Source organism: Watersipora subatra, chromosome 6 (assembly GCF_963576615.1).
Source record: "Watersipora subatra chromosome 6, tzWatSuba1.1, whole genome shotgun sequence".
Taxonomy (NCBI): Eukaryota; Metazoa; Bryozoa; class Gymnolaemata; order Cheilostomatida; family Watersiporidae; genus Watersipora; species Watersipora subatra.
In genome coordinates this window covers 26,776,424-26,792,065 of record NC_088713.1, presented here as the reverse complement: position 1 = coordinate 26,792,065, position 15,642 = coordinate 26,776,424, and the positions used below count along the sequence as shown (strand labels likewise).

Sequence of the window (15,642 nt, the reverse complement as noted above, 5' to 3'; positions counted from 1 at the left end):
CAATTCTGAAAAATTATAACATTTCCACTTGCTTTCCCTTGTAAATACAACCAAGGATAGAGACTGATGTTTTTCTTCATCAAACTTTTTTCTGCACTGAGCACTGAGTAATAAACTAAAAAATGCTTTTGTTACAGTTTTTCAGAATTTTGAAACTTTTATAGTGTTTTGTAACGAAAAACTAACAATAGAATTGCTTGACTATGCTTACACATAGTTTCTTAAACAATCAGTATATTATTGTATTGTGGTAAATCCGGGGCTCAGGCTATATTGCTGAGCTCAAGCTACATGTAGTTGCAGGTGTTCAAGGCAATCACATTGAGGAAATAAAACCAGGAAATTAGGTCGCATTAGGTCGCATTAGGCAGTATTAATTAGTGTATAAAAGAAAAAAATAGAGCTCTTATTATTGACTAATACTCCATGTAAATACACTTCATTATATAAAATGATCATGTAGCTTTGGATTGTTAAACATGAACACGTAATTGAAAATAGGACACAAACTTACGAATTGCTTTTAAACTCTAAGTAGTTTGAGGAACATTAATAAATATACATCGCACTCCAGTTTATAAAGCACTGACTTATTTGAATCAGACTTGACTCGGTGCTGGATACCCTAACCACTATGTAATGAAGAAACGATATAAACTTGTTGGTTCTAGTTAGCTTGCAATGCAGGACTCATAATGCATGCATTGAGAAAGCAAGCACTTACAAGACAGCTATCGAATAATCAAATAACATACTGATTCAAAAGGGGTTGACACATGTTCATAATAATATCAAGGTACAATTGATGATCTGTTGAATGAGTGTGTGCCACCACTTACCTGTATATACTATTAGTTCATTTGTCAGTCAATAGCTAGAGAGTAACAATGAGAAGTAGGCCTCACACCTTTCAGGTTTGCATCATTATTGATTTGCGTGTAGTTAACAACTATTATTTGATTGTGTGTTAATTTCATTTTACTATTACCCTAGCAGTCTGCTGAGCTGTGAGAAATTGTAAGAAGTGGGTGTAAAATTATTTCAAATGGCAGCAAGGGGATCGTTTGGTGCAGGTGGTAGTGTCAGTCTGCCATGATGAAAATTATGAGTTGGAACCCATTTGAAATTATTCCTTTTTCTCTGCCTCAGAGGGTGGTTTCAGACAGAAGGAAAAAACATATCTTATTATAGTAAAGGTTTTAAATTAATCTTTTTAGTATGTACCTAAAATTATTTATTATTATTACAAAAAATTGAAATTAGGAGTCCGCTGCTCACTTAATTTAAGGAATGACGAGCAAACAAGGAGTTGTCTATCCATCACTACTTAGTCTTTGGAAGCCGTATCAAAATCCTCAGCTTTCAAAAAATCTATGCTATAATATGAGGAGTCTAGAAGTCGGAAGCAATGCTAAGAATTTTAAGAAAAAAAGAATGCACCACACAGGATTCGAACACAGATACACTGAAAAGTACCAGCATTGTTGTTGACATCTGAGGTGACCTGACCAACAGGATATTTCAAGACTAAAATCGACAAAAGCTGATGGCGACAAAAATGCTCAGATCATGCTCAAGTTTGATCTTGATGTTTATAGTTACAAAAAGACAGACAGGATAGTAACTCGTAATGCTGCAATTTGAACCCAACAGCTAACATCAACTGTAGCAGCGATAGCAACTACTGATGTCATTTTGTATACCTTGTTTTTCCTAGCGATTTAACTGGGATCAAGTTTTGTTGATTCTCATCCTGAAACTTCCTCGCAATCAAATCAGAAAAAAAACATAAAAAAAATAATTACAAATGATAGAAAATACTGTAAATTTCTAATATAACTTAATAAAATCCAGTGTAAGCTCCTCCGTAAGAGCAATTGAACCTGATTGGCTGAAAATGAATTAGGCCAGTAGCAAGAAAACATCCAATAATAGAGACATGTCCAGTAAATTTACCATTTCTGATACCATCGGTGGCTTTCTGACATAACAACTTGTTGTTTGTGTGTCAAATGTGATAGACCACAAGGCCACTGGCATCTACTATTGGCCATGTTTAATTTGGTAATTTAACCTGTGGTTTTATGGTTGTATTTGGGTTTGGCAAACTACAGAAATAACGAGGTAACCAAAGTTAAAGCTATTGGAACCAGCTTCCTACAAAATAAAAAAAGCAACTAAACTGCTCAGGTCATGCTCAAGACTAATAACTCACATTAGAATAATATAAAAACATAACCTTTGAGTATCAGCAGATAAGGTGGTTGAGTGGTTAAGGCAATGGACTGCTAATCCATTTCCCTCTGGAAGCGTGGGTTAGAATCCCATCCTTGTTGATACTTTTAAAAGCTAAACTTTTGTTGTATTAGTAATAGCTGACATTAAAAATGATATAAAAACATGTTTGACTATCATCAGATAAGGTGAGCGAGTAGTTAAGGCGTTGGACTGCTAATCCATTCTCTTCTGGGAGCGTGGGTTCGAAACCAATCCCTGTAGACAATTTTGAACGCCAATCTTTTATTTTTGTATTAACAATTGCTCAAATGAAAATAATATAAAAAAAAATTTTTCCAAATCAACAGACAAGGTGGCCGAGTGGTTAAGGTGATGGACTGCTAATCCAGTTCTCTCTGGGAGCGTGGGTTCGATTCCCATCCTTGTTGATAATTTTGAACCACAGCCTTTCATTTTTAATGAATATATATAATAAAATGAAAATAATATAAAAAAATAATTTTGAATATCAGCAGATAAGGTGGCCGAGTGGTTAAGGCGATGGACTACTAATCCATTTCCCTCTGGGAGCGTGGGTTCGTTTCCCATCCATGTTGATAATTTTGAACCAAAGCCTTTCATTTTTAATGAATATATATAATAAAATGAAAATAATATAAAAAAAATAATTTTGAATATCAGCAGATAGGGTGGCCGAGTGGTTAAGGTGATGGACTGCTAATCAATTTCCCTCTGGAAAGCGTGGGTTCGAATCGCATCCTTGTCGATACTTTTGAAAGCCAAACTTTTGTTGTAGTAATAATAGCTGACATTAAAAATGATATAAAAACATGCTTGACTATCATCAGATAAAGTGGCTGAGTGGTTAAGGTGATGGACTGCTAATCAATTTCCCTCTGGGAGCGTGGGTTCGAATCCCATCCTTGTTGATACTTTTGAAAGCCAAACTTTTGTTGTAGTAATAATAGCTGACATTAAAAATGATATAAAAACATGCTTGACTATCATCAGATAAGGTGGCCGAGTGATTAAGGTGATGGACTGCTAATCCATTTCTCTCTGGGAGCGTGGGCTCAGATCCGATCCATGTTGATAATTTTGAACCACAGCCTTTCATTTTAATGAATATATATAATAAGATGAAAATAATATAAAAAAAAAATTTTGAATATCAGCAGATAAGGTGGCCGAGTGGTTAAGGCGATGGACTGCTAATCCATTTCTCTCTGGGAGCCTGGGTTCGTTTCCCATCCATGTTGATAATTTTGAACCAAAGCCTTTCATTTTTAATGAATATATATAATAAAATGAAAATAATATAAAAAAATAATTTTGAATATCAGCAGATAAGGTGGCCGAGTGGTTAAGGCGATGGACTACTAATCCATTTCCCTCTGGGAGCGTGGCTTCGTTTCCCATCCATGTTGATAATTTTGAACCAAAGCCGTTCATTTTTAATGAATATATATAATAAAATGAAAATAATATAAAAAAATAATTTTGAATATCAGCAGATAGGGTGGCCGAGTGGTTAAGGTGATGGACTGCTAATCAATTTCCCTCTGGAAAGCGTGGGTTCGAATCCCATCCTTGTTGATACTTTTGAAAGCCAAACTTTTGTTGTAGTAATAATAGCTGACATTAAAAATGATATAAAAACATGCTTGACTATCATCAGATAAGGTGGCCGAGTGATTAAGGTGATGGACTGCTAATCCATTTCTCTCTGGGAGCGTGGGCTCAGTTCCGATCCATGTTGATAATTTTGAACCACAGCCTTTCATTTTAATGAATATATATAATAAGATGAAAATAATATAAAAAAAAAATTTTGAATATCAGCAGATAAGGTGGCCGAGTGGTTAAGGCGATGGACTGCTAATCCATTTCTCTCTGGGAGCCTGGGTTCGTTTCCCATCCATGTTGATAATTTTGAACCAAAGCCTTTCATTTTTAATGAATATATATAATAAAATGAAAATAATATAAAAAAATAATTGTGAATATCAACAGATAAGGTGGCCGAGTGGTTAAGGCGAAGGACTGCTAATCCATTTCCCTCTGGGAGCGTGGGTTTGAATCCCATCCTTGTCGATACTTTTGAAAGCCAAACTTTTGTTGTATTAATAATAGCTGACATTAAAAATGATATAAAAAACAAATTCGACTATCAGAAGATAAGGTGGCCGAGTGGTAAAGGTGATTGAGTGCTAATCCAGTTCTCTCTGCGAGTGTGGGTTCAAATCCCATCCCTGTTGATAAATTTGAACGCCAATCTTTAATTTTTGTATTAATAATAACTCACATTAGAATAATATAAAAAAATAATTTTGAATATCAGCATATAAGGTGGCTGAGTGGTCAAGGCAGTGGACTGCTAATCCATTTCTCTCTGGGAGCGTTGGTTCGATTCCCATCCCTGTTGATAATTTTGAAGCACGGCCTTTCATTTTTAATGAATATATATAATAAAATGAAAATAATATAAAAAAATAATTTTGAATATCAGCAGATAAGGTGGCCGAGTGGTTAAGGCGATGGACTGCTAATCCATTTCCCTCTGGGAGCGTGGGTTCGAATCCCATCCTTGTCGATACTTTTGAAAGCCAACATTTTGTTGTATTAGTAATAGCTGACATTAAAAATGATATAAAAACATGCTTGACTATCATCAGATAAGGTGATCGAGTGGTTAAGGCGTTGGACTGCTAATCCATTTTCTTCTAGGAGCTTGGGTTTGAATCCCATCCCTGTAGATAATTTTGAACGCCAATCTTTTATTTGTGTATTAATAATAACTCACATGAGAACAACATAAAAAAATAATTTTGAATATCAGCAGACAAGGTGGCTGAGTGGTTAAGGTGATGGACTGCTAATCCATTTCTCTCTGGGGGCGTGGGTTCAATTCCCATCCTTGTTGATAATTTTGAACCACAGCCTTTAATTTTTGATGAATATATATAATAAAATGAAAATAATATAAAAAAATAACTTTGAATATCAGCAGATAAGGTGGCCGAGTGGTTAAGGCAATGGACTGCTAATCCATTTCCCTCTTGGAGCGTGGGTTCGAATCCCATCCTTGTCAATATTTTTGAAAGCCAACCTTTTGTTGTATTAATAATAGCTGACATTAAAAATGGTATAAAAAACATGTTCAACTATCAGAGGATAAGGTGGCTGAGTGGTAAAGGTGATGGAGAGCTAATCCAGTTCTTTCTGCGAGTGTGGGTTCGAATCCCATCCCAGTTGATAATTTTGAACGCCAATCTTTTATTTTTGTAATAATAATAACTCACATTAGAATAATACAAAAACATAACTTTTGAATATCATCAGATAAGGTGGCTGAGTGGTTAAGGCAATGAACTGCTAATCCATTTCCCTCTGGGAGCGTGGGTTCGAATTCCATCCTTGTTGATAATTTTAAAAGCCAAACTTTTGTTGCATTAGTAATAGCTGACAATGAAAATGATATAAAAACATGCTTGACTATAATCAGATAAGGTGATCGAGTGGTTAAGGTGTTGGGCTGCTAATCCATTTTCTTCTGGGAGCGTGGGTTTGAATCCCATCCCTGTAGATAATTTTGAACGCCAATCTTTTATTTTTGCATTAATAATAACTCACATGAGAATAATATAAAAAAAGAATTTTGAACATCAGCAGACCAGGTGGCCGAGTGGTTAAGGTGATGGACTGCTAATCCATTTCTCTCTGGGAGCGTGGGTTCATTTCCCATCCATGTTGATAATTTTGAACCACAGCCTTTCATTTTTAATGAATATATGTAATAAAATGAAATAATATAAAAAAAAATTTTTGAATATCAACAGATAAAGTGGCCGAGTGGTTAAGGTGATGGACTGCTAATCCATTTCCCTTTGGGAGCGTGGGTTCGAATCCCATCCTTGTCGATACTTTTGAAAGCCAACCTTTTGTTGTATTAATAATAGCTGGCATTCAAAATGATATAAGAACATGTTTGACTATCATCCGATAAGGTGACCGAGTGGTTAAAGTGTTGGACTGCTAATCCATTTTCTTCTTGGAGCGTGGGTTCGAATCCAATCCCTGTAGATAATTTTGAACGCCAATCTTTTATTTTTGTATTATTAACAACTCACATAAGAATTATATAAAAAAATATTTTGAATATTAGCAGATAAGGTGGCCGAGTGGTTAAGGCGATGGATTCTAATCCATTTCCCTCTGGGAGCGTGGGTTCGAATCCCATCCTTGTTGATAATTTTGAAAGCTAACTTTTTGTTGTATTAATAATAGCTGACATTAAAAATGGAAAAAAAAAAACATGTTCGACTATTAGAAGATTAGGTGGCCGAGTGGTAAAGGCGATGGACTACTAATCCAGTTCTCTCTGGGAATTATCTAAAAGTCTAAAACCTCCGATCCTCAAAGATGTGATCACATCAAACTAGTGGATTATATCAAAAAGTATAGATATCTTTCAATCCCGTGAGACTTTGTTTGTTCTTTTAGGTGGTCTGAGTGCCAGGATGTTTTGACAAATCGACAAAACTTGATAGCAGTTAAAACACTCAGAAGAGAAAGAACTGCCCTGGACTTCCACCAAAATCATGTACATAACAGTGCTTCCTATTAAAGTGATAAATATACAATATATTTTTAGCATCATTAGCATTGACTACTCATATGTTTACACAGCCTTAAAAGAAAAATAATGCCACAAATTATACCCAACTTATCTTTAAATCATTTGAGACATAAATATCAATAAATCTGAGGCAATATTAGTTTTATTCTAAAAATCATAAGCTAATACAAAATAAAATATAAGCCAATAGAAACGCATAACACTGCAAACTTGAACACGACAATAGCTGATGTTAATACTAAAAGGAAAAAAAGAGTAAAAGCCCTCTCAACACGTTAGTGACAAGAAACTGGATTACAGACATCAGTGGTAAGCACCGAAGTCTTAATCACAGAGGCAAAACAGGAGCTGAGTTCATCTGTTTCTAGCCACACTAAGAGCATTATTAAAAAAACATTTTCCAGCATTCAACAAGGCAAGTTAGGGTATTTGTCAACCAGACAGGATGTCACAACTTCAAACCCCACATGAAGCGATCTTCTATCTAAACTTCCTAACTGTAGTTAATTTGAAATATATAGTCCGCTCTTCCATTCTCATTGCATAAACCAGTCCAAGCAATGAGCAAAGCGAGTAATATCTATATATATGAGACAAATGCATACTGGAAGGGTGAATAAATATATATCATAATTTTTTTGAGAATTGGCTGCCAAATCACAAACAGATATGAAGGGCTGATAACATACTGGTACTCCAGCAGTCCCATGCACCATGACAAGTTGTCATGTGCAATAAGTATACACACAATTTTTCCAGATTGCAACCAAGTGGTCAAGTGGAGCAGACGAATGTAAGCTTATTTGAAAAGCTGAATATCTGGTTTCGAATGTCGCGTGAGGATTTTTTTTATATTGTTCTTAGCATGGCTTCAAACAGACGGAGACAACTCTTATTATAGTAAAGATTGAACTGTTTACAATAATAAACCGTTCTTATCTCAATCACTTTACTCACAGGAATCTATTCTCAATCCTTTCACAACATCGGTATATAAATGCTGCATACTATCTGTCTATAATTCCTGTACTCTCAAGTTATCTCTGCACGATCCAGCCAACCGGAGCAGCTGAAACGTTTCAACATGTACATATGCTGTAGTAATCACTGAAGGTGCATCGGCCTGCTCACACACGGCTCGGATCTACCAAAAAAAAACATGTGAAAATCTCGAACAAGGTTTGATTTAGCAGAAGTTGTTAGCCCATGACATAGCTCTAGAAGACAACTTCTTTCCATCAGTGTTAACAATCTGCGATGAACGTGCACCAAATTTTTGTAGATTTTATCAGCAAGTGTTGGCAGAGTTTGATACTGTCAAACTTTCCCGATAGTGTAGCAAGCATCCACAAGAACATATGCATTGGTGAGTGGTCATCATCGACTGCTTGGTCTAAATTTTGTTTCATGGCAGTTGCTGTGGGATCAGTATTTCACCGTTCCGCTAACACATTCTAAAATAAGATTACTATGCTGAGAACTATTTGCTGATGTAAACACAGATAAGTTTGTGATAGTGTGAACATTTTTACAACAGACAATCATCAAAGTATCATGGGATTCACACCGACACATAGAGAGACAGGGTGAACCAGGCTTCAAGCTGCACTATTTCGCTCGAGTATAACATCATGAAACAAGGTTAAATGAGAATGTGAAGTTTAATTTATAGAAGGCTCAAAGTACTGCCACGAGTTAAGGCGATGGGCTGCTAATCCATATCTCTCTGGGAGCGTGGGTTCGAATCCCATCCTTGCCGATAATTTTGAATGCCAACCTTTCATTTTTCTATTAATAATAACTCACATTGGAATAATATAAAAAATAACTTCGAAAATAAGCAGACAAGGTGACCGAGTGGTTAAGGCGATGGACTGCTAATCCATTTTTCTCTGGGAGCGTGGATTCGAATCCCATCCTTGTCGATAATTTTGAATGGCAACCTTTTATTTTTCTAATAATAATAACTCACATTAGAATAATATAAAAAATAACTTTGATTATCAGCAGACAAGGTGACCGAGTGGTTAAGGCGATGGACTGCTAATCCATTTCCCTCTGGGAGCGTGGGTTCGAATCCCATCCCTGTTGATAATTTTGAACGTCAACCTTTTACTTTTCTATTAATAATAACTCACATTGGAATAATATAAAAAAATAATTTTGAACCACAGCCTTTCAATTTTAATGAATGTATATAATAGATGAAAACAATATAAAAAAATTATTTTGAATATCAGCAGATAGGGTGGCCGAGTGGTTAAGGTGATGGACTGCTAATCCATTTCCCTCTGGGAGTGTGAGTTTCAAACGCATCCTTGTAAATAATTTTAAACGCCAACCTTTCATTTTTGTATTAATAACAACTCACATAAGAATAATATAAAAAAATAATTTTGAATAACAGCAGATAAGGTGGCCGAGTGGTTAAGGCGATGGACTGCTAATCCATTTCTCTCTGGAAGCGTGGGTTAGGTTCCCATCCCTGTTGATAATTTTGAATCACAGCCTTTCATTTTTAATGAATATATATAATAAAATGAAAATGATATAAAAAAATAATTTTGATTGTCAGCAGATAAGGTGGCCGAGTGGTTAAGGCGATGGACTGCTAATCCATTTCCCTCTGGGAGTGTGGGTTTGAATCCCATCCTTGTTGATACTTTTGAAAGCCAACCTTTTGTCGTATTAATAATAGCTGACATTAAAAATGGTATAAAAAACACGTTGGACTATCAGAAGATAAGGTGGCCGAGTGGTAAAGGTGATGGAGTGCTAATCCAATTCTCTCTGCGAGTGTGGGTTCAAATCCCATCCCTGTTAATAATTTTGAACGCCAATCTTTTATTTTTGTGTTAGAAATAACTCACATTAGAATAATATAAAAAAATAATTTTGAACCACCGCCTTTCATTTTTAATGAATGTATATAATAGATGAAAATAATATAAAAAAATTATTTTGAATATCAGCAGATAGGGTGGCCGAGTGGTTAAGGTGATGGACTGCTAATCCATTTCCCTCTGGGAGTGTGAGTTTGAAACCCATCCTTGTAAATAATTTTAAACACCAACCTTTCATTTTTGTATTAATAACAACTCACATAAGAATAATATAAAAAAATAATTTTGAATATCAGCAGATAAGGTGGCCGAGTGGTTAAGGCGATGGACTGCTAATCCATTTCCCTCTGGGAGCGTGGGTTCGAATCCCATCCTTGTTGATACTTTTGAAAGCCAACTTTTTGTCGTATTACTAATAGCTGACATTAAAAATGGTAAAAAAAATATGTTCAACTATTAAAAGATAAGGTGGCCGAGTGGTAAAGGCGATGGACTGCTAATCCAGTTCTCTCTGGAAGCGTGGGTTGGATTCTCATCCCTGTTGATAATTTTGAACCACAGCCTTTCATTTTTAATGAATATAATTAATAAAATGAAAATGATATAAAAAAATAATTTTGATTATCAGCAGATAAGGTGGCCGAGTGGTTAAAGCGATGGACTGCTAATCCATTTCCCTCTGGGAGCGTGGGTTCGAATCCCATCCTTGTCGATACTTTTAAAAGCCAACCTTTTGTCGTATTAATAATAGCTGACATTAAAAATGGTATAAAAAACACGTTTGACTATCAGAAGATAAGGTGGCCGAGTGGTAAAGGTGATGGAGTGCTAATCCAATTCTTTCTGCGAGCGTGGGTTCGAATCCCATCCCTGTTAATAATTTTGAACGCCAATCTTTTATTTTTGTGTTAGAAATAACTCACATTAGAATAATATGAAAAAATAATTTTGAACCACCGCCTTTCATTTTTAATGAATGTATATAATAGATTAAAATAATATAAAAAAATTATTTTGAATATCTACAGATAGGGTGGCCGAGCTGTTAAGGTGATGGACTGCTAATCCATTTCCCTCTGGGAGTGTGAGTTTGAAACCCATCCTTGTAAATAATTTTAAACGCCAACCTTTCATTTTTGTATTAATAACAACTCACATAAGAATAATATATAAAAATAATTTTGAAATCAGCAGATAAGGTGGCCGAGTGGTTAAGGCGATGGACTGCTAATCCATTTCCCTCTGGGAGTGTGAGTTTGAAACCCATCCTTGTTGATACTTTTGAAAGCCAACTTTTTGTTGTATTAATAATAGCTGACATTAAAAATGGTATAAAAAACATGTTCGACTATTAGAAGATAACGTGGCCGAGTGGTAAAGGCGATGGACTGCTAATCCAGTTCTCTCTGGGAATTATCTAAAACTCTAAAACCTCCGATCCTCAAAGATGTGATCACATCAAACTACTAGCTTATATCAAAAAGTATAGATATTTTTCAATCCCGTGAAACTTTGTTTGTTCTTTGAGGCGGTCTGAGTGCCAGGATGTTTTGACCAATCGACAAAACCTGATAGCAGTTAAAACACTCAGAAGAGAAAGAACTGCCCTGGACTTGCACCAAAATCATGTTCATAACAGTGTTTCTTATTAAAGTGATAAATATACAATATATTTTTAGCATCATTAGGATTGACTACTCCTATGTTTACACAGCCTTAAAAGAAAAATAATGCCACAGATTATACCCAACTTATCTTTAAATCATTTGAGACATAAATATTAATAAATCTGAGGCTATATTAGTTTTATTCTAAAAATCATACGCTAATACAAAATAAAATAGAAGCCAATAGAAATGCAGAACACTGCAAACTTGAACGCAACAATAGCTGATGTTAATACTAAAAGGAAAAGAAGAGTAAAAGCCCTCTCAACACGTTAGTGACAAGAAACTGTATTACAAACATCAGTGGTACGCACCGAATTCTTAATCACAGAGGCAAAACAAGAGCTGAGTTCATCTGTTTCTAGCCACACTAAGAGCATTAATAAAAAAAAATTTTTCAGCATTCAACAAGGCAAGTTAGGGTATTTGTCAACCAGACAGGTTGTCACAAGTTCAAACCCCACGTGAAGCGATCTTCTATCTAAACTTCCTAACTGTAGTTACTTTGAAATATACAGTCCGCTCTTCCATTATCATTGCATAAACCAGTCCAAGCAATGAACAAGGCGAGTGATATCTATATATATGAGACAAATGCATACTGGAAGGGTGAATAAATATATATCATAATTTTCTTGAGAATTGGCTGCCAAATCACAAACAGATATGAAGGGCTGATCACATACTGGTACTCCAGCAGTCCCATGCACCATGAGAGGTTGTCATGTGTAATAAGTATACTCACAATTTTTCCAGATTGCAAACAAGTGGTCAAGTGAAGCAGACGGTTGTAAGCTTATTTGAGAAGCTGAATATCTGGTTTCGAATGTCGCGTGAGGATTTTTTTTATAATGTTCTTAGCATGGCTTTGAACAGACGGAGACAACTCTTAATATAGTAAAGATTGAACTGTTTACAATAATAAACCGTTCTTATCTCAATCACTTTACTCACAGGAATCTATTCTCAATCCTTTCGCAACATCGGTATATAAATACTGCGTATTATCTGTCTATAATTCCTATAATCTCAAGTTATCGCTGCACCATCCTGCCAACCGGAGTAGCTGAAAGGTTTCAACATGTACATATGCTGTAGTAATCACTGAAGGTGCACCAGCCTGCTCACACACGGCTCGGATCTACAAAAAAAGAACATGTGAAAATCCCGAACAAGGTTTGATTCAAGAGAAGTTGTTAGCCCATGACATAGCTCTAGAAGACAACTTCTTTCCATCAATGTTAACAATCTGCGATGAACGTGCACAAAATTTTTGTAGATTTTATCAGCAAGTGTTGGCAGAGTTTGATACTGTCAAACTTTCCCGATAGTGTAGCAAGCATCCACAAGAACATATGCATTGGTGAGTGGTCATCATCGATTGCTTGGTCTAAATTTTGTTTCATGGCAGTTGCTGTGGGATCAGTATTTCACCGTTCCGCTAACACATTCTAAAATAAGATTACTATGCTGAGAACCTTTTACTGATGTGAACGCAGATAAGTTTGTGATAGTGTGAACATTTTTACAACAGACAGTCATCAAAGTATCATGGGATTCACACCGACACATAGAGAGACAGGGTGAACCAGGCTTCAAGCTGCACTATTTGGCTCGAGTATAAAAATATGAAACAGGGTTAAAGGAGGATGTGAAGTTCAATTTATAGGAGGCTCAAAGTACTGCCACAAGTTAAGGCGATGGACTGCTAATCCAGTTCTCTCTAGGAGCGTGGGTTCGATTCCCATCCCTGTTGATAATTTTGAACCAAAGCCTTTCATTTTTAATGAATATATATAATAAAATGAAAATAATATAAAAAAATAAGTGTGAATATCAGCAGATAAGGTGGTCGAGTGGTTAAGGCGATGGACTGCTAATCGATTTCTCTCTGGGAGCGTGGGTTCGAATCCCATCCTTGTTGATATTTTTGAAAGCCAACTTTTTGTTGTATTAATAATAACTGACATTAAAAGTGGTATAAAAAACACTTTACACTATCAGAAGATAAGGTAGTCGAGTGGTAAAGGCGATGGAGTGCTAATCCAGTTCTCTCTGTGAGCGTGGGTTCGAATCCCATCCCTGTTGATAATTTTGAACGCCAATCTTTTATTTTTGTATTAATAATAACTCACATTAGAATAATATAAAAAAATAATTTTGACTTTCAGCAGATAAGGTGGCCGAGTGGTTAAGGCGATGGACTGCTAATCCATTTCTCTCTGGAAGCGTGGGTTAGATTCCCATCCCTGTTGATAATTTTGAACCAAAGACTTTCATTTTTAATGAATATATATAATAAAATGAAAATAATATAAAAAAATAATTGTGAATATTAGCAGATAAGGTGGCCGAGTGGTTAAGGCGATGGACTACTAATCCATTTCCCTCTGGGAGTGTGGGTCCGAATCGCATCCCTGTTGATAATTAAGAAAACTAAATTTTTGTTGTGTTAATAATAGCTGACATTAAAAATGATATAAAAACATGTTCGACTATCATCAGATGAGGTGATAGAGTGGTTAAGGCGATGGACTGCTAATCCATTTTTTCTGGCAGTGTGGGTTCGAGTCCCATCCCTGTCGATAATTTTGAATGCCAACCTTTCATTTTTGTATTAATAATAACTCACATAGGAATAATATATAAAAATAATTTGGACTATCAGCAGACAAGGTGGCCTAGTGGTTAAGGTGATGGACTGCTAATCCATTTCCCTTTGGGAGCGTGGGTTCAAATCCCACCCTTGTTGATAATTTTGAACCACAGCCTTTCATTTTTAATGAATTTATATAATAAATTGAAAATAATATAAAAAAATAATTTTGAATATCAACAGATAGGGTGCCCGAGGGGTTAAGGTGATGGACTGCTAATCCATTTCCCTCTGGGAGTGTGAGTTTGAAACCCATCCTTGTAAATAATTTTAAACACCAACCTTTCATTTTTGTATTAATAACAACTCACATAAGAATAATATAAAAAAATAATTTTGAATATCAGCAGATAAGGTGGCCGAGTGGTTAAGGCGATGGACTGCTAATCCATTTCCCTCTGGGAGTGTGAGTTTGAAACCCATCCTTGTAAATAATTTTAAACACCAACCTTTCATTTTTGTATTAATAACAACTCACATAAGAATAATATAAAAAAATAACTTTGAATATCAGCAGATAAGGTGGCCGAGTGGTTAAGTTGATGGATTGCTAAAATATTTCCCTCTGGAGCGTGGCTTCGAATCCCATCCTTGTTGATACTTTTGAAAGCCAACTTTTTGTTGTATTAATAATAGCTGACATTAAAAATGGTAAACAAAATATGTTCGACTATTAAAAGATAAGGTGGCCGAGTGGTAAAGGCGATGGACTGCTAATCCAGTTCTCTCTGGGAATTATCTAAAACTCTAAAACCTCCGATCCTCAAAGAAGTGATCACATCAAACTACTAGATTATATCAAAAAGTATAGATATTTTTCAATCCCGTGAAACTTTGTTTGTTCTTTGAGGTGGTCTGAGTGCCAGGATGTTTTGACCAATAGACAAAACCTGATAGCTGTTAAAACACTCAGAAGAGAAAGAACTGCCCTGGACTTGCACCAAAATCACGTGCATAACAGTGCTTCCTATTAAAGTGATAAATATACAATATATTTTTAGCATCATTAGCATTGACTACTCCTATGTTTACACAGCCTTAAAAGAAAAATAATGTCACAGATTATACCCAACTTATCTTTAAATCATTTGAGACATAAATATTAATAAATCTGAGGCTATATTAGTTTTATTCTAAAAATCATAAGCTAATACAAAATAAAATAGAAGCCAATAGAAATGCATAACACTGCAAACTTGAACACAGCAATAGCTGATGTTAATACTAAAAGGAAAAGAAGAGTAAAAGCCCTCTCAACACGTTAGTGACAAGAAACTGTATTACAGACATCAGTGGTACGCACCGAATTCTTAATCACAGAGGCAAAACAAGAGCTGAGTTCATCTGTTTCTAGCCACACTAAGAGCATTATTAAAAAAACATTTTCTAGCATTCAACAAGGCAAGTTAGGGTATTTGTCAACCAGACAGGATTTCACAAGTTCAATCCCCACATGAAGCGATCTTCTATCTAAACTTCCTAACTGTAGTTACTTTGAAATATACAGTCCGCTCTTCCATTCTCATTGCATAAACCAGTCCAAGCAATGAACAAGGCGAGTAATATCTATATTTATGAGACAAATGCATACTGGAAGGG

The 15,642-nt window shown here is 35.5% G+C and overlaps 17 non-coding genes across 17 annotated transcripts; all 17 read left to right on the top strand.

Annotated features, from left to right (window-relative positions):
- Positions 1-2,254: 2,254 nt before the first annotated feature.
- Trnas-gcu (transfer RNA serine (anticodon GCU)) lies at positions 2,255-2,336 on the top strand. Its single transcript has one exon. It is a non-coding gene; the product is annotated as a tRNA-Ser (tRNA).
- A 248-nt stretch (positions 2,337-2,584) lies between these two features.
- Trnas-gcu (transfer RNA serine (anticodon GCU)) lies at positions 2,585-2,666 on the top strand. The gene has a single exon. It is a non-coding gene; the product is annotated as a tRNA-Ser (tRNA).
- An 86-nt stretch (positions 2,667-2,752) lies between these two features.
- Positions 2,753-2,834, top strand: Trnas-acu (transfer RNA serine (anticodon ACU)). The gene has a single exon. It is a non-coding gene; the product is annotated as a tRNA-Ser (tRNA).
- Positions 2,835-3,751: 917 nt separating this feature from the next.
- On the top strand, positions 3,752-3,834 carry Trnas-gcu (transfer RNA serine (anticodon GCU)). The gene has a single exon. It is a non-coding gene; the product is annotated as a tRNA-Ser (tRNA).
- A 416-nt stretch (positions 3,835-4,250) lies between these two features.
- On the top strand, positions 4,251-4,332 carry Trnas-gcu (transfer RNA serine (anticodon GCU)). Its single transcript has one exon. It is a non-coding gene; the product is annotated as a tRNA-Ser (tRNA).
- A 417-nt stretch (positions 4,333-4,749) lies between these two features.
- Trnas-gcu (transfer RNA serine (anticodon GCU)) lies at positions 4,750-4,831 on the top strand. Its single transcript has one exon. It is a non-coding gene; the product is annotated as a tRNA-Ser (tRNA).
- A 248-nt stretch (positions 4,832-5,079) lies between these two features.
- Trnas-gcu (transfer RNA serine (anticodon GCU)) lies at positions 5,080-5,161 on the top strand. Its single transcript has one exon. It is a non-coding gene; the product is annotated as a tRNA-Ser (tRNA).
- Positions 5,162-5,247: 86 nt separating this feature from the next.
- Positions 5,248-5,329, top strand: Trnas-gcu (transfer RNA serine (anticodon GCU)). The gene has a single exon. It is a non-coding gene; the product is annotated as a tRNA-Ser (tRNA).
- Positions 5,330-6,076: 747 nt separating this feature from the next.
- On the top strand, positions 6,077-6,158 carry Trnas-gcu (transfer RNA serine (anticodon GCU)). Its single transcript has one exon. It is a non-coding gene; the product is annotated as a tRNA-Ser (tRNA).
- A 2,562-nt stretch (positions 6,159-8,720) lies between these two features.
- On the top strand, positions 8,721-8,802 carry Trnas-gcu (transfer RNA serine (anticodon GCU)). Its single transcript has one exon. It is a non-coding gene; the product is annotated as a tRNA-Ser (tRNA).
- An 84-nt stretch (positions 8,803-8,886) lies between these two features.
- Positions 8,887-8,968, top strand: Trnas-gcu (transfer RNA serine (anticodon GCU)). The gene has a single exon. It is a non-coding gene; the product is annotated as a tRNA-Ser (tRNA).
- Positions 8,969-9,454: 486 nt separating this feature from the next.
- On the top strand, positions 9,455-9,536 carry Trnas-gcu (transfer RNA serine (anticodon GCU)). Its single transcript has one exon. It is a non-coding gene; the product is annotated as a tRNA-Ser (tRNA).
- A 482-nt stretch (positions 9,537-10,018) lies between these two features.
- Positions 10,019-10,100, top strand: Trnas-gcu (transfer RNA serine (anticodon GCU)). The gene has a single exon. It is a non-coding gene; the product is annotated as a tRNA-Ser (tRNA).
- Positions 10,101-10,350: 250 nt separating this feature from the next.
- Positions 10,351-10,432, top strand: Trnas-gcu (transfer RNA serine (anticodon GCU)). Its single transcript has one exon. It is a non-coding gene; the product is annotated as a tRNA-Ser (tRNA).
- Positions 10,433-13,229: 2,797 nt separating this feature from the next.
- Positions 13,230-13,311, top strand: Trnas-gcu (transfer RNA serine (anticodon GCU)). Its single transcript has one exon. It is a non-coding gene; the product is annotated as a tRNA-Ser (tRNA).
- Positions 13,312-13,560: 249 nt separating this feature from the next.
- Positions 13,561-13,642, top strand: Trnas-gcu (transfer RNA serine (anticodon GCU)). Its single transcript has one exon. It is a non-coding gene; the product is annotated as a tRNA-Ser (tRNA).
- Positions 13,643-14,057: 415 nt separating this feature from the next.
- Positions 14,058-14,139, top strand: Trnas-gcu (transfer RNA serine (anticodon GCU)). Its single transcript has one exon. It is a non-coding gene; the product is annotated as a tRNA-Ser (tRNA).
- The last annotated feature ends 1,503 nt before the right edge of the window (positions 14,140-15,642 follow it).